The sequence below is a fragment of the Embiotoca jacksoni genome, unplaced genomic scaffold (assembly GCF_022577435.1).
Source record: "Embiotoca jacksoni isolate LCO1_2020_lvr unplaced genomic scaffold, fEmbJac1.0.p SCAF_2, whole genome shotgun sequence".
Classification (NCBI taxonomy): Eukaryota; Metazoa; Chordata; class Actinopteri; family Embiotocidae; genus Embiotoca; species Embiotoca jacksoni.
In genome coordinates, this window is record NW_027185340.1 from 23,233,476 (window position 1) to 23,252,366 (window position 18,891).

Sequence of the window (18,891 nt, forward strand, 5' to 3'; positions counted from 1 at the left end):
GACAAAGCTGAGACATGTGAGCACAGGCTGAGGCGGAGGTTTGCATGGTAGAAAATCAGAGATGTTTCCAGCACTCAAAGTGAGAAGTGTGCTCTGTAGGACACGAGTAGAGAGTCCCTTCACACAGAAAAAAAACGAGGGTAATTCCCTTTTAAGGTGCAGGGAAATCACACATACAGACACGTGTGCATGTGCACACTTAAGTATTACATTGTCACATACGTCACTCTCACAACCATACGGGCAGCTATAGTGCATGAATACGTGTAAGATTGATGATTGCTACAATAATATGGTGCATACAAAGTGATGGGTTGTCTGTGTGTGTGTGTGTGTGTGTGTGTGTGTGTGTGTGTGTGTGTGTGTGTGTGTGTGTGTGTGTGTGTGTGTGTGTGTGTGTGTGTGTGTGTGTGTGTGTTTGCTCTGGAGAAGTCGTTGGTTTGTGGTGAGTGTTTCCTGTCAGTGACAAGTTAATGGGACCACCTTTCTCTCAGAAGAGGAGGGGAGAATCCCCCCGACCCCCCATGTGTGTCTCCTGATATTAAACTAAACTTGCTGCTGCTTCCTTCCATCACTTCTCCATTTGGAGACGATTATTTAAAATACAATGCATTTGTTAATGTTGTGTCTTTCCCTCAGGGAGATATATTTTCCGTAAAGTTGTGGTTCCATCTTTGCTTGTTTGGTATTTTTCAAACCCACACATCTTTATTTTAAATTCTAACAAGATTCTGTTTCCAAACACACCAAATTTGAAAACTTTTTGAATAATTATGCAAAAGACTTCTAGAACATTTAATTTGTTGTAGAGCTGTGAAAATGTTTTCTTTCACTCACTGTAGACACCATAAAATTTTGATGATAAGCCCCAATAGTTGGACATAGAGAATGATATGAAATCAAGCAATTGAAGGTTGTTGGGTTTTTTTTCATCAAAATTTAAAGAAACTGAAGGGGAAGGTTAATTGGAAAAGTGAAGTAGTCCTGATGAATTCCCTATAAGGTACTTACCATGAAGGCTTCACTTGTTTACACAACTTATGTTTCATTTTTGTGGAAATTCTTATTTTCTGTAATCAGTAAGAGTCACTGACAGCGAAATGATTAATAAACCCAAAGAAATACGAACTGTGAAACTCTGTTTCATTTACTGTCACAATAACCATCCCAAACTTTCCGATGGACAATCCCTTCATCAAAGACCTCATTTGTATGACGCCTCAGCACAAACAGACAAAGTAAAAGTACCAATTTTGGACATGAAACTCCTGCTTTCAAAACATGATATACATTAATATCTGATTTCTCTTAAATAAAAAAAAAAAACATGGCTTTGCTTCCTTTCAGCTCTTTTCTCTTTACTTGTGAAATTCAAAAAGAAAATTATTTTGGCTGACGTAAGGAAAAACTGAAAATCATCTTTGACAATGCACATGTTTCTTTATTTACCTGATCCAAAAACATGCACCTCAGGTCAGGTTACCTGGCGCCGCGCTAGTGGCAGCCTGCTGCAGCAGCTCCCACCTGAGAGCCCCCCTGCTGTAGTGAAGAAATTTCCCCTCGGGGATTAATAAAGTGTATAAAATCAAAAATAAAATCAAAACAAAATTGGTGTCCTTTTATACCGTTGTGTAGTTTATTTGCACAAAAAGCTCAAAATTATAAACCAAATGAAAATAATGAATTAATTACTAACAAAAACTGTACAAATAATTTAAAAAAAAAAAGATTCAAACATGGATGACGAGCCTTTTTTTCTACAAAATAGCTGCTGAGAAGGGTAATGTGACATGACTGAAAGCACCAGAACAGTGGTACTTGTATACTTTACTTGAGTATTTCCATTTGGTGCTACTTCATACTTCCACGCCATCATGTTTTTTTTGCGATGAAGTTGATTTGGTGAAAAAGATAATATAAGAATCTTTTAAAATGCACCTCATCAAGCCAGTGGTGTCCAACTTGCTTGTGTTCTGATGTTTTACAAAAAGCAGCGTGTTGTCAGGGTCACATTTCAGAAGTCTGAGTTGTTAACAGCTCCAGCAAAAAGTTTAATTTCAATAAATGTTCAAATAATCCAATATCTCACTAAAAATCAAAAATGAGCAGAAAAGTCCAATAACTGAAAACAGATTTGTGTATCATAATTTTTGTATTCCTCTCTCAGTAATCATCTGATGACCCCTCACATTTATCTGCTGCCCCTGGATATAAAACTGTATTAAAACCAGCTCCACCTGCAGCAGCTTCAACAGCAACATGATGCTGACACACTGATACTTCAATATTAATATTGTAATCATGTCATATCTAACCTTATATCAGTCAGAGGGACCAAACCGGGACTTTAATACTTAAACTACATTTTGCTGCTGAAAGTTCTGTACTTTTACTGAAGTAGGATTTATTTGTAATGGAGTATTTTTATACTATTGCTCTGGTAGTTTTACTGAAGTAAAAGATCTGAATACTTCTTCCACCCCTGGCTTATACATAGCTCGGCTCTGCCAGACTATTGATCCCAGCTTCAGTTTTCCTTTCTGTGATTATACTCTGGAAACTATGTTCGCATTGTCATTTGCACAGACACTCTGAAGGGCATCAGTGATTATGTGCAATGATGCTGAAGTCAAGTGTTTCTATCTAAATGTGGCTGCAGCCCAGAGTTTTGGTCAGCTATAGTGCATATGGATGCCAACTAGTCAAAGCTGCTCCAATAGTTTTAAATCCAACCGGAGATGTATTCCCCCAGTAGGATGCAACAAATGGAAACTATTTCCTACACAGAGTTATCAGATCAAAATATTCACCCAGTGACTTTGGGTCTGGCAGCACCGGTACAAAACGATTCAGAGAACACACTGTATTATTTCATCAAGTTTTCAACTGATTGTTCAGTTTTGTTGTAACTGATGACACAACTGGCAGAAAAACAATTAGAGCCTTTTCACTGAAATTCATGTCATTTAACTGAACAGCTAAATTCATGGTAGCAGCTTGGCTGGATGATTGCCTTCCCTTCCACACAGGCTATTTTACTCTCCCACAGAGTGAATTCATTCTCCCATGTGTTTGGATGGTGCTCAAGCTCAGCGACTGACACGCTGCCAATGCCAAGCAAGAGAAAAATTCTTTGATTACCAAATGATTGTTAATATGTTATGAAAGAATATCCAATTAGCAGGCAGAGGCATTTAATTCTATTAGCTGGCTCTTAATACTGTTGCTTTTCTTTGTTAGACTGATCAGACTGTAGACAAAAAAAATCTTCATTTCAAAATGTCTTTTACAACTTTCTGATAGGTAGAAATCATAACACCTCTTGATGAGTCATGTAATAAAAGGAGAGAATGAGACTTAAAAACAAGACACAGAAGGCGAAAACAATGTTAAAGAAAAGCAAGAGTAGGGAAAAATGAGTGAGGGAGACAGAGAGAGAGAGCGAGAGAGAGAGGTGCTAGGCCCTCATCATCGTTCGCCCACACATATTCCATCCACTTCTCCATCACTCCATTACCTCCATGTAAATGACAGCTCTCTGTGTCCCGCTGAGGGGAGAAAAAGGCCTATTAACACCACAGCACAGAAAGCCGGAGCAGTGTTCAGCCCACGCAGAGTGGTCCTCCTTCACCCTCACACTCCCACACATATATACACACACACACTCATGTACATAAACACACACGCGCGCACACACACACACACACACACACACACACACACACACACACACACACACACACACACACACACACACACACACACACACACACACACAGCTGGCCGGGGGAAGAAGGGCGGATGCAAAAAGGAGGTGGGCATGCAGGATGGTCATTCAACAGAAAGATCCTCTAATCTCCTGCACAGAAGCAGAGAGCAAGATGAAAATACTTCTAATGCATTGATTGTTGGCGGCTGTTGGCTCGAACGGTAGGCAACATGCCTCGTGGGTAAATCAGGCATTACAGACCAACCTGCCTGTTGTATTTCTCAGTTTGTAGCCTTCATGCCTTATTACTAGTCAGTGATGGAGAAAATGTGTTACCCAGTGGTAGCCAGAGTGCTGTATCCGTGGTCCTCGGTGACATCACAGAGCACGGAGGAAGTTCCCTCTGCCGAGATGTCCAATCGTCCATAATTTGTGTCAAAGACGAAAGGCAGGAAAGACAGCAAGGCATGTTTGACAAGACACACAAACACTCCGCTCATTCGTCAAAAAAACACTCTGCCGTCCCTTCACATGCAAAAAACACCCAAATATCCAATCCACTTCCCTTCCATAATATTATGGAGCTGGTGGAAACACAGGATAATATTTGGAGGGGGAATGGAAAAGACAACGGCAGATTAGGAACAACATTCATCCCCCTGAGCTGTGTTTGGGTTGTTGCTGCCCTACTAAACCACATTTGGAATTTCTGATTGCAACGTCAACACCAGTGTGTGTTTTCTCGCTTCCTGGTGGCGGCTGGGTCCCCGGGAAGATGACCGTGTGACTGTCGCTCACAAAGCACACCTTTTTTCGTGCATTAATAAAGCTTCCTTGACCAGACTGGAAGTCATACGGTAGAAACGCTTGTTGTGGAATATCAGCTGCAGAAAGTAATAAACTATGAGGTGAAAAAAAGGTATTTGGAAGATGCCCTCATGGGAACTTCGAAAAAAAAGGGACCTCTAACCTTCAGAAAAAAAGGGCTGAAAAAGTTGGAGAAAAGAACAAAATATTGATTAAATAGTTACAATGTTAAAATCTCAGTATGTTGCAGAAAACACAGGGACAGCTCAGAGCAGCTCGTCATTGTGCTAAATTATATTAGACACTGCAACAGTGGTGGAGAGTAACTAAGTACATTTACTCAAGTACTATTGAAGTACAGGTTTGAGGTACTGGTACTTTACTTGAGTATATCGATTTGATGTTACTTGCAAATATTGTACTTTCTACTTCACTACATTTATTTGATGGCTTTAGTTCCGTTTAAATTGAAGGTTTGACACAATGGATAATATGACAAACTTTTAAAATATAACATTAATAAAGATGAAACCATTGGTTTCCAACCTGTCTGTTTTCTAGTGTCTTACGAAATCAAGTGTGTAGTCGGGGTCACATTTCACACGTGATTTTTCCCTCTGAACCTCTCACATGGTTTTATTTCAATGAATGCTAAAAGGATCCAATATCTCACCAAAAATCAAAGATTTGAGAAAAAGTCTGAAAACCTAAAACAAATTTGTGTGCCAGAACTTAGTGTTTTCTTTCTCTCCCAGTTATTATCTAACGGTTTGTCTGTATATAAAACAGAATATAAAATAGTTTAAACTAGCTCCACCTCCTGCAGCTACAACAGCAACATGGTGCTGACACACTCACGCTTCAAAATCAATCATCTAATGATGTCCCACACCTCAATAACACATGAGTCAGAGGGACGAAACAAGGACTATTACTTTAATACTTTAACTGTTGATACTCCTGTACTTTTACATACAGAGGATTTTTCATGTAGAGCTTTTATTTGTAATGGAGTATTTTTACACCGCTGCACCGGCACTTTTGCTAATTACTTCCTCCACCACTGTTGTGCAAGTCCTACTTAATTGTTAATAAATAATATGTGGAAATAGAGCGAGGCCAGGTGAAATATTATTACAGGTAAGGTGAGAATCATAAAATAATTGCATGCTTGCTAAAATGATGTGACTGGCTTATTTCCAGTCTGTTCTGTAAGCACACAGTATATCACACCCACGTCTGCTAAGAAGTATGTTAATATCCTACTTAATCACAACACCAAATACTCTTCTACAGAAACATAATGCTGCCTCAATTATATGTTTTTTCCAGCATAATGAGGAAACCAGATAAATAGATAAATTGTTGTACGCAGCAGGTCTGAACGTATCGATGGTCTTTCTTTGTTTGTCATTATGTACATAATTGCAAATGTTTAAATGTTGTTGTTGTCCCTACAGGTGGATGCTTTTCGAGCTTCATGTGACCTATGAACCAAAGAAAAGCTTGTTGTTCCTCCACAGGTTTGTGGGTTTATAATTATGTACTGAACAGATAGCTGAGGACTCTCTGCACATTCTGTATTGCTACGTCCTGCCTGCTGTGATTTAACGCTCTTCAGCAGCGCTTTTACAGAAGCTTTGCACAAGGCCATCATCTATTGATCATTATCTGGAAAATGTTTTCTAAATGTTTACACAGAACATTTTTGTCAAATGTTCTCTGACTGATTTTTTTAATGCAGATATATTATATGTTTATATTTGTATCAAAGGCTGTGGTCTTGGTTATATATTGAAATAGTCAATTGTGACACAAAGGAAGGACGTGGATTTAACAGAAACCGCCATCTTTTTCTACACAAAATGTTTTTTTAGCCTCAACCACACCACATGTGAGCAGCAGGACATGAAACCTTGTCTCTGGGTTCAAAGTCCTGAGCCTACTTTACTATAGTATTTATTGTATACTATTATTTGTATATGATATTATTTAGCTGGTACAGAAGCAGGAAATACATTTCTTAAAATATGAATATCAAAATACATACGCATATTCTGGTTGTCAGGCTTTAAAAAAAATCGCGTGGTGTGCTCTGGAGCTCCTGAGTTGCTAACTGAATGCCCAGTTCAGCAACATGTGTGCACTGTGCAAGGCCGTTTTTCAGATTGTATGACCAATTTGTTTGTCCTTCTGTCCTTCATTTGTCCTTCTTTCACATCCCCCATCGCTTCCTCTCTCCCTCTATCCCTCTCGCTCTGCAGCTGACACAGCTGAGATTTGCCTGTTTGAATAAACTGGAGTTCTCTTTTGAGAGAAATACAGGAGATGAGCTAGACGTCGGATTTCATTACCGAGGCATATTGTGCATTTTGTGCAATTGTGCACAAGCAATGTGGAAAAAGTAGAAAAGTAGATTTATATAGAAGACATAGTGTGGGTGTGGGTGTGAATTTGTGTGACAGTAAAAAAAAACTGAGAGAAGCTGGAGAAAGAAAAGGTGGACAAATAAGGAAAGAGAGAACAATGTTTAAAGACATATGTGTGGAGGTGAATGGAAAGGAAGCAGCAAACTCATACACACACACACACACACACACACACACACACATGCCGTGCAGCATGGGGAAAAGTGAGAGACTATCTAGTTAAGACTGCTTTCATGGATCACTTTCACTTCTCACAAAATGAGGGACAACTTTATTGAGTGAGAGCCTGAGAAAAAGAGCGAGGTGTAAAATTAAGGACAAGTTGTCGTTGTTTAAAAAAATAAAGAAGTGGAGAAGTTTGGAGAGGGCAGCAGAGTGAGAGGAGAGGGCTTGTAGAGCATGAGAGGGGAGGAGAGAGGGAGGGAGAGAGAGAGAGAGAGAGGGAGGGAGAGAGAGAGAGGAAGGGGGAGAAAGACAAGAAGAGAGGCGCAGTGAGCCAGACAGATGGAGAAGCATGTAGCAGCAGAGAGGAGGAGGAGGAGGAGAAACAAAGCGTGTTGACTGAGGAAGTGTGCATGCCATGCGGGCCATGTGCTCAGGTAGGTCCCATCCATATCTACTCTTTCAACACAACTCTCCGCTTCTCATGTTTGCAGCTTCTTTCTCACTGCCTCTGTCTCTTTCTGCAAAAAACAAAACAACAAAAACTAAGTCAATCAGTGAGAACACAAGGTCGGATTGCTCTCCTTTCACTATTCAGAGGATTAGGATTCCAAAGGATTGTGTGTTTTCACTCTCTGGCTTCTTTTCACTCACCTTTTTCCAACTTTAAAATCTCATGCAGTGTTTTTGTTTTTTTTACTGTGATGATGCCATTGTCAGTGGAAGTTTTTGTTTCGGTTGAATGTTGCATGATGGGATTTGCGAAAAGAATGTGGAATTGTTCGCGCTAGATTGATACCACAGATGTAGTGCAAATGAGGAGATTTTATTCAGATCTGGCTGTCTCTTGCAGTGTGTGTGCGTGCGTGCGTGCGTGCGTGTGTGCGTGTGTGTGTGTGTGTGTGTGTGTTAAACTGTGATGGTCTAGTATACTGGTAGGATATTGGCAGGACTGAGGAATGTGAGACTTCGCCCTAGATCTCTTTGTTCCCTCTCTCTCATTTTCTTTCTCCTTTTTTCTTCTCTGGGGTTGCACACACCACTCTCACACACTGAAACACACACCCACAAACCAACTCTTGCAGAAAACCAGTTAAAACTTCCCACCGGCAGGAGAGAAATGTCTGGAATGTGATTATCACGTATTTGTGTTTATTTTATCACTGCGGGTCGCTCGCAAAGCAAAAGAGGAAACCAGATCAGGCGCATGCCCAGCACTTGGTGTGAAACTGTGTGTGTGTGTGTGTGTGTGTGTGTGTGTGTGTGTGTGTGTGTGTGTGTGTGTGTTGTGTGTGAGTATGTGCATGTGTACAATGCATGTGTGCGCTTGGTAGTGGTGATGGTGGTGGTGGGTGGGGAGGGGATAGGGTGGGAGGGTAAAGAGTGAGAGCTATTTGGCAGTGCACGTGAGTGTGTGGGTGGTTGTGTGGGTGTCAGGGTGAGTGGGTGCAGAGCTCTCTTTGAGTGAGAGCACATGTGACTCGAAGTGTGTGTGGGTGTTGAGTGTGTGTCTACGGAAAGGTGAAAAGTGTGTGTGCACAAGTAAGGTGATTGTGTGTTTCCGAGTAACCTTCACATAAAGACGTGGAGAAAAAAAGGGGAGAAAAAAAACCTTTCCAAACCCCTGTCTTTCTTTCTGTTGTATGCTCATTTACACACATGTACGCGCGTGCGCGCGCGCACACACACACACACACACACACACACACACACACACACACACACACACACACACACAGAGTTTAGGCGCCTGTCAAACCCAGTGCATTCCTGAGCGCTCGAACACACAGAGTCTGAATGGTGGGATGAATGCAGGGAAATTCAGCTGAAACGTGAGGACAAAAGCCAGGGGGACATTTAAGAGGGTTTAACTCCACAGAACCCTGGGAATCCGGGAGGAAACACATACACATGCACGCTTACATTAACGCATGCCTGTGCGCACTGAAATGTGAATAACTGAGCACATTTTAGTGTATACATCCTGACACAGACACACACACACACAGACACACACATATGTACAGCTGCGGCTCCAGCAGGCTGTTCGAGGCTGGAAAAGAGGGGAATTCCCAGGGAGGAGACAGAAAACACACACTACACCTCTGCATATACACAATGGGCCTGCGAGCCAACATACCAGCACTGAAACACACTGGTGGAGGTATGGAGCATTACTACCACTGCGGTACACCAGTGACTTCAATGGTAAACCATTGACTTCTATGGTAGGCCACTTGAGTTTTTGAAACCACAGATAGCTGAAGGAGAGCTCTGCGAGTGACAAATTCTCAAAGAATGACAAAGCAGCGTGGCTCCTTTGTAGGCCTCATGTGTAAAAGATCAATCAGGGATGGATCGTAAAATAGCAATTGGCCAAGAGGATTACCATTATATTGTTTGAGATAAAGCATTTTTAACTCCAAAACGCTCTGAAGTGCCACTTTATGAACCCCATTAGCGCAGAAAGGAATGCGAAGATTTCCACTAATGTCAAACTTTATGATGTTTCCATCAATTATATCAAACCAAGGTTCTTTTTTCACACTTTTGGAGCTTCCAGAAACACTGCAGTTCCAACTTTTCTGCTGACATCGTGAAACAACAGATTATCAAAGGCACCGGTGCATAAAGCCACCTTGCGAAAGTGTTTATCTTGTGACTTCAAAGACAGCCCGGTATCTCCGAGCTGCGATTTCATCAGGTGTTTGTCATTCGTGTTTGGGCAGACAGAAAAGGGGACTGAAGTTCAATGAACGTGACAGGTCAACCTTTTCCCTGGTGCCTCTGATGTCCTGCTGCAGGCTGCTGTGTGTATGACGTGTGGTGGGGAGGAGGAGTAAGGGCGGGGTGGGGTGGGGGGTGGGGGAGCTTGCATTTATGTTGACGTAGAATCAATACTGCTCAGTAGGATCAATACAGACACAGAATCGAAAACACAGCAACTCTGCTCAGAAACACAAAGTATGGGATTATCCCCAATCACAGCGGGCGCTGCGTTTCCTCAACTGTCTTGTTCTAAAGTGGTGTTTTTGCTTTTTTTTGTTAATTTGTTGTTGTTTTTTTTCAAATTATTTGCTATTATTTGAGTCATTGAATTGAATGAATTTGAAATGTGTTCTGCAGACGTTATTCTCTACAAGACAACGCAGCAAAAACATCCCGATTTATCTGCTTTTGCTTGATTGAATCTGTCCATGATGGCCAAACGTTAAGCAGTATATTTAACAGCCTAATTGTGAAATTTAAGAACGTCCCAGCTATATTAGGATAAATTTAATGTAATCTGTATCCATAGTTCCCTAAATAAGCAAGGTTAACTCATCAAACGCTCTTCGTCAGAAAAAGCTGCTCAAGTCAAACCCGAAATGAAAGCTTCTTTTGTGACCATGATATTCAACAAGTCATGCAAAGGGTTAAATTAATTTGGTTTTAAGAGTTACAGAAACACAGTTTATAGAAAATATTTCTGGGAAGTTTACATTGAAGAAATACCCATCCCAAATACCAGAAACTGAGGTCATAACTGTCATAACCAGATAAGAGAAAGAGTGGGCACAGTAATTTATTCAGGGAATTTCACAATATGAACCCGAGTCATCATGCTGGTAATATTGTCAGTGTGGTTCAGAGACCTCATGCCTCCTCAACCTGTGCCAGTGGAGTGAGAGAACAAGCAGTGAAAACATTAGTTAATTTCCCAGATCGCTGTACCAAATCACTCTCCCTCTCAAACTGAGAGTGATGAGCCAGTCTGCCAAAGCAGAGGGGGGAAGGAGCAGGTGAGCAATATCACATTATCTCGCATATTTCATAGGAAATTTATACAAATGTAGATGATGCATAAATGTAAGTGAGCAGGTACAATCCCTCTGTAGGTGTATTTCCCCAAAACAAAGATAGAGACGTTACTCAGTCAAGTTTTCATTGTAGAATCTTTCGCATTTAGTGAAAGTTTTGACTGAAAATCTGCACGTGAGGAGCTTTTCTGCTAAATGACTGCTTTAGTCGTAAATAATTCACATCCTGGACTAATTCACTCTTACGTTTTCTGCTTTGTGCTTTTTAGTTCACATGTACCTTCAGTGCGGTTCCTTGCTTTTCACTTGTTGTTGTTTTTTTTTTTTAGCAATTAAGATTTAAAAAATGGCAGAAGAGGTATAAGAGCTGATATTTAAAGGGTTTTCTGAAAATGCCAAACTTTGACATTTCTTAAATTAATTACTAAAGCCTGTGTGAGCAGCTATTTGGACCTGGTGCGACAACAGAGGGGTTCCCACTAATTTGCATTTAATGAATCTACAACTAAGAAGATGCAGTTAATGTGAGAATCAGGTCCTTGTGTGGAGGAATGAAATCTTTGACAGCCATCCTTCCACGTTTACCTGTTGTCATTAAAATTAATTTGAGTGGAATTCACCTCCTCCTCAGTTTGCTGAGGACCCCCTGGATTTTTTTTCAAGGACCCATGGAGGTTCCTGAACCCCATTTTGGGAATCATTGCTCCTCTTTCTCGAATCTTTGCTTAGCAAAAAAAAAAAAAAAAAAAAAAAAATGCATCTAATTCTGTCAAGAGCTGAAGACAAAAATGTTTAGAGCTTAATATTTATAACTGGAAATATGATCTTTGTTAAGTTTAATGCTGCTGCTTCTCCTCTTGAGCTCATTTAGTTGAAAGGAAAATAAGAAGATCCTTAAAGATGTATTTCCTTTAGAAACTTAAATATTCCTTCTGTTTTTGATGAAATTATGGTTATATCTCGCTAACACACTTAATATTTGCAGTAGCTATTTGATGGCTTATTCCAATTATACCTAAATGTCTCTGCTGTTTAAGCATAAAATAAAGGCTTTTATTTGTTTGTTAGGTTCAGCACAGGTTATTCTCTGTCTTCTTCCCCTTCTTTTTCACTTCTGTTTTCTACGTGCAGGTGCTTTAAGGTGTCACCGTCAGTGGCATCGCTATCCATATATTAGTCTCCGCGGTCGCTTCGGGTGTACAGGGGACGGTCCCCGGACTGTGAGGGGGCGGCGGGGGGGATTTGTTGTGGGCTAAGGTCAGCTTCTCGGCCGACGCGGGGACCGAGCCGCGGCCGGCTGATGTGAGTTTGGGCAGGCAGTCTCCACTCCGCAGCAGCAGAGCCAGTCAATGGCATTTCCGAGCGACCCGGTGAAAAGCCCCGCAGGCAAGCGGCAGACATATGAAACAGAGAGTGAGAGAGAGAGAAGGGACTCGCATCTGATGAGTAATACAGGAGACTATTACAGCGGCAAATTGCGAGAGACCTGATAAGTCGATCCTCCTCCTTTCTCCCGCATATATCTGCGGCTGTCCTCGCTTGTTCTGCGAACACTTTTTGTTTCAGCCCTCGCTGAGGTTTTTTTTTTCTTCAGTCTTTGCCTCTTGTGTTTTTTTGTGCATCGGATAGATCCTGGAGCACTGCACTCGAGGAAGGTGTCTGCAAATCGGGCTGTTTTTTCCTCTGCAACTTAGCTCCAACTGACGCGCAACATTGAAGAATACAGGTACAGAAATGTAATATTTAGGATTAGGATTTGAATTTTGAGGTTCAATTATTTGTCCTAAAAACAATACACTAATTTTGATTGAAAAACGAGAAAGGTGGTCATGCACAACCTTATAATAAGCACGCGCTTTTGTGTTTAATTGTAGCACTTTGTTATTTGAATGTATAAGTTCTGTGAAGCTGGCATTGTTTCCGTGATCGTACAGCACAGAGACTGTTGAACATGGCATTGCAACAGTGTGTGGTCTTCTCTGGCTCTGGCAAAACCATTGTGCGCTTTTCACGTGCGCGTTTGTGTGTTTGTGCGCGCGGTTTCGTGTGCGCAAAAGCCCGTGCGTGTGCGTACGAGAAAGTCAGAGAAGGGGGAAAGAGAGGGGAGAGGTGGTATGTGAGTCGAGCTGGAGGAAATTCTTGTGTTTTGGAATGCGTTTACCCCGGGGGAGACCCCGTGACTTCGGGATAGACAAGGGGAGCAGAGAGGAAGAGAGCCACAGAGATGCGTAAAGAGCCGGAGAGAGGGAGCACATTGAGCGACCGATGATTGCATCGGCTTTCTAAGAAATCAGGGACTGATGGAGTGTTGGTAATGCAAGTATCATTCTGAATACAAACGATGGCAAATTCAGTGACAGTGAATTAGATAGATGTTGTTGTAAACTCACTCAACACAATTTTTTTGCTGTTTGATTTGTCTTTTATAATTTTTTTTTGTCAGAGGACTATAATTAAAACCATGCTCCCTCACTTTTAGACACAGTGGAGCTATTTCCAACAGGGGGCACTTGTTACACATGCAGTTGTAACTCAGTAGTTTGTAATATATTGAGTTGGACCACCATTGTCAATTACCAATGTTGCCTGTTCTTATTAATTAACCGTATTTTATGGTTTGATTTTTCTAAAACGTGTATTAATCATGTATAAATATGCATAAATAGAATTTTGACATATTTACCACAGCAGTCTTTAAATCCTTTGTGGTTTTCGGCTTTCATTATTATTAATATTTGACAGCCGCACTAGAAAATACTTGTTGCCACTGCCCTGTGAAAACCATGGTCAGCTTTTAATAAGCTTTGTAACGATGTATTCTTCAGATAATTCAAGTGTTTGTTTGTTTGTTTTTAACGGATTCTTCAGCACATTAAGTATAAGATGATCAAATTTGGAGATACATGGTTTTCACTGCAACGTTGATGTTTGGGTTTTGTTGCTCTGAGTGCAGTCATGTGCAGCACACGTGCACGCACACGGTGATGCTCCATCACCTTAATGTGTCGTATTGGCAGGACAAAAAGTAGAGTAGTACAGTATGAACATCACTGTCTGTCTGACTCGTTAAACTTCTGGCAATATGATCAATAACATGCTCTACATGTAACTTCATCCTTCAGGGAAAATAAGTGCAAAGATATTCATGGTGGGAAATTGAGGAGCAGATTGAGCTTTATATGTGATTGCTACAGCTGCTGTGTTTTTTTTCTGAAAGCTGACGGTGTTTGTCATACACTGTACTTGAAACTTGGACAGAAGTTGGTGCATGGGTTTACTTTTCTAACGGACAGACTGGGGTTAGGATCCCGGTTAGTATTGGACAGAGAACAGTGTTTCTGGAACAGTGCTGGGGACTAGAGGGAGAAGGACTGCTAAAAGCTCGCCCACACACAAATGTGAGATATTCTAATGAGCAATCTGGCCCTTCTGAATATTATCTGTCTTCGCAGTACAGCCATCCTACGACGTGTGACATTGTACTAGTCAGTTTTAGTAAATTCCCTATTTTTTCTTGAAATTTCAGCTTGATAAAGGTGTCAGTTTGAAGAGGCTCAGTACGATGTGAGTGACGTGCCCCTCTGCCACCTGTTTTTCACAGCCTGAACTCTTCATGATGCACATCAGTGAAAAGGCGGCAAAGACTGGCGATGGAGGCCTCCTGTCCTGCTGGTAAGATTCACACATTATCTGTGATTTTTCACTGATGCAGGAACTCATTTATCAAATGGAAACTGACCCTGGCAGTGGAAACCAGGATCAGTTCGGAGTTCTTCTTATTAAATCCCCTTCTGAATGCACTTTGCACTGAGGGGGGTAAAATGTTATATCACGGGTTCCTTTCTTTGTGCATCTTACACTGCATCCACTACATCAGCAGAGACATCATCACAGTCATCAGTTTCCTTTCATGAGATCAAAATCCTCCCCTATAGCAGTGATTTATAAATACCTACAACCTTCTGAGCTCAGGCATGCTTCAAGCTTTGTTCTTACAGTGACCAACAGTGCACGTCTACATAAAACATTTCATTGTTTTTAATGTAAACCCAAATAAAAAAATAAAAAAATCTGGCAGCATGATTCAAACCCCACATACAGCATGTACGGCCCACACACTCCCACGTGTTTCCCCTGCATCTGCTCTCTTCAGATGTAAGGCACATGACATCATTAAAGAGGTGCTCTAAAAATCATTGTGGGTACTGTGTGTGGGTAGGCGGCGTGTACGTTGTGCGTGTATGTTTTCGTTTCTGTGTGGGTGAGGGGAATGAAAGCCAAAGCTCCAGAGCCGTGGGCCTGTGCTTGGCTATGTGTGTGTGCCCAGCCGGAGGCTCTGGTCCTGGGCTGCGCTGCCTCCCACGCTGGGGTACGGCTGGGGCTGAGTGGGAGGGAGGAGTGGGAGGGAAGAGTGGGCCGGGGCCGTGAGTAAGCCTGCTGCTGAGCCCCCAGACAAGAGACCGCTGAGGGAAGGAACACACTGCGAGAGTCCTCTCCCTGCCAGCATTTGAAGAAACTGTTAAGTTTATTATAAGGAGTGTACGTGTCTAGGAGAATGACTGAGAGAGAGATACAAGTAACTGCAGAGGGCATCAAGGTGCTGCAGAAAAGCACACTGGCCAGTAGACTGACGGCTGCTGAGATGACAGACATGGCTAGAAAGTTAAACAGATGGTGGAGGACATCAGGATGTGGGTTCTGTCTTCCTCATGTTGGAATTTTAGTGATGCAAGTTTCTAGTTTTTAAATCTAAATTAGTAAGCAGCTCTGCAGCTTCTCATAACTCTTCTGTATTGTTGAGGCTTTTTGTAGCTCTGTAGAGCACAGTCCCAGCCTGGTTCCTCAGTTTCTTGCACTTCTGAGACAGATGGCGGTATCAGACCCGGCCCCATCTGCTGGAACCGCTCGCTCCTTCTCACTCGGTCTGCTCTCTGAACGAAGGAGCTGAGAAAATACAACCCGGGCTGCATGTCCATTTAATCTTCTGTCAATGACATGCTCACATTCCACACTTGCACATGCACATACATATGCATAGTCCATTAGTCATAAGTGATCGGGAGCATTCGTCATTGGAGATTTTGCCAGGTTAATAAACATGTTTCTTGTGTGGAGCTCACACAAGTGAGGCTTTCATAGCACTCTGTGTGGATTAGAGAGTTTAATACTTAAATAACTAGGAAATAATTTCTGAATCTTCTCAGTTGACCATGCTATTTCGAGGAAAACATAATATTTGATCTGGATGTGCTCTGCAGATGTACAGGAGGATGATAGACTCATGCATAATGCAGTAAGATATTGTCCTTTTTGAGAGCTTAACGAATGCAAGTTTTGTAAAACTGACTTGTTGCAAATATCCTCTGTGTATTGAAAATGTATCTGGTAGAACTGTGTTCCTTTGAAGGGTGGACAATACTCTGAAAAGACTTTTTTTTTTCTACATGAAAAATGTCAGAAAATGTTGAATACAGTGCTGGCTGATGGTCAGTATTTGTGCTTGAAATCAGTTATTTAAATAGTAGCAGAATATCTTTCTGTTGAATAACTAATCAATCAGCTGTATGGCATAATAGAATGACAAAACTGTCCATTACAATGTAATATTTTAGATCAGTTCAAAACTTCTTAAGAATGGTTGAAGCAGGTGTGTTTGCTGGCTTTGACAGCACTTTGTCATCATGTTGGTAGTGAATAAAAATGATTGATCAGATCAGAATTGTATTCAAAGATCAATGTGGGTCTACATGTTTTGCTTCAGAGTCTTTATCAGCACACTTATCTGAGGTCATTTTAGTTCAACTTCAGAAGATTTTTGAGAAGAGTGGAGTCCATCTTCAGAGGAGGACGTCACACTCGGGGCCACAATGACCCCATGAGCTCAGCAGCGGTCCTGGGCTGGGCCGCTTGTTCTGATAATGGAAGGTGGTTCTCCAGGAAGCCCGGAGGGAGTACACCAGTACACCAGTCTGGGGTGTATAGGAACTGTGAGTGGGCCAGGGGACCAGCCCAGGGGCGTGGAGCAGCACTAGATGGGGCGGTGGGAAATGCTGGAGGGTAACATTGGCATGTGGACAGGCGGAGAGGAAGGCGTGCGAGGAACGGGAGGGAAGGACAAGGAAGTGAGAGCAGGAAACGTTGCTCGGAGTGGAATGTTTCACAAGAAGCCTTATCCGCGCTGTAGCGTCAGGATGAGGGCGTCTGCTGCTGGTGTCGCTGCTCAGACAGCCACCAGCCAGCGGGGGAGCTCATGTGTGACACATTCATCCTCAAACACACGCACACGCTGCGTCTCATTACACACACACACACATACATTCTCCACAGTGTGACCCCTCACCGCCTTGGCAGGGCTCACAGCTCTTATATCCTGTGAGTGGGCCAGCCAGCAGCAGTCACAGCCTTCACATAGCCCACGTTGTGTGGTGGTGGATGAGAGAGAGAGAGAGAGAGAGAGAGAGAGAGAGAGAGAGAGAGAGAGAGAGAGAGAGAGAGAGAGAGAGAGTCACTGGAGTCGTACTGGAACAGTTTTTTCCTCTGACACCTCTGAAGGGAAGAGGAAGAGGAAAGGGGGAGGACGGAGAGGAAAGGAGGAGCAGAGAGGAGAGGGAGTCACAGAGCCGGGCTGATAGAACGGAGCGCTCCGCCAATGGGTTCCTTTAAAGGAGTCACAATGTTGTCATGCATTTTTAACAGCAGACATACATTTATGCATGTGTATGAAATGCATCTGCATACTGACACTAATCAAATAATGTTGTCACAATATTCATTTTATTTTACTATTATATGAGCATAATGTGTTTTTTTTCTCCTTTTTCTAACAGTTAAAAAAAAATTTACAATTATGTTAAATCATTATTGAATTAATAAGGGTGAATCTGATTTATTAAAACTTTGGTTTTAGTAGTATAGTTTTGTCACTTATATCTATATATAATTAGGTGTAGACTAATAATTAGATGCATTTACTCAAAGAGTTAGGTCCAGTTTTGTGGTATTTACACTTTTTTGATACATTCACTTTCCTACAATTACAGAAGGAACGATTGTACTTTTAAATCCACTGCATTTATTGATATGTGAAGTTGCATATTTCATGATCCAAAACATATTATTATTATAATATTAAATATTTTACACATTAACGTCTCTTAACATATTTTCATAATAAAAAAAAACAGCTGCCATTAAAATGTAGTTCATTTAAAATTAAGTTTGGGGAAACCATCTTCAAAAAAGCTGTTGCTAAACTCACAGATAAATGGCACTTAACCTTTTTCTCACTGAGTCTCTACAAACTGGATGAAATAATCAAACTGCTATTAGCTTTGGAAAAAAAAATTATGAAACACCTTTTCACTCATAAAAGGGATTTTGGTGGCCTTTAATATGTTAGTGATAATAACTGAATAAAATAAATACTGTACTACACAGTGAAAGTTTCACGCTTCCAAATCTGCACGTCGCTTCATACTTCTGTAGTTAATTTCAGTAAATCGTTGAATTCAGGATTTGTACTTGTAAAGGATCTAAAGACTCATAGTAAAAATCATGTCCAACAGGGCAAAAACAAACTTATTTGGAAGAGGAAACAAAGCTGAGAGGTAACATTGTGGGTAAAATAGTCCTAAATCTTCACATTTACTTTGCTGAGTACAATATTATCGGAAAAGTAGTTGTGTTGAACAGAAATGATCCTTTATGATTTCCACCACAGCTTAACCTAATAGTTAACCTTTGTGTCACAATGGAAACATCAGTGTTCGATGTAATTAGAGACACAAAGTGCATTAGAAATAGCAAATCCAAACATCTCTACACATCACAACTCAAAGCTGCTCCGTATGTTTCTCCTGATCTCTGAGGTGCTTGTGTGACACAAGAGCTGCTGATGTATCCCTTTGTGTCATTAAACTCCAGGGTTATCACAGGGCACGCAAATACACACACACACACACACACACACACACACACACACACA

The 18,891-nt window shown here is 41.4% G+C and overlaps 1 long non-coding RNA gene across 1 annotated transcript in view; it reads left to right on the top strand.

Moving 5' to 3' along the window:
- The first annotated feature begins 10,006 nt into the window (after nt 1-10,006).
- The window catches only part of LOC138201531 (uncharacterized), a 44,137-nt gene continuing 35,252 nt past the window's right edge, over nt 10,007-18,891 (top strand). Inside the window, exons 1-2 of the long non-coding RNA XR_011178493.1 lie at nt 10,007-12,633; nt 14,509-14,579. This is a non-coding gene — a long non-coding RNA (uncharacterized lncRNA). The remainder of the gene's footprint in view (nt 12,634-14,508; nt 14,580-18,891) is intronic.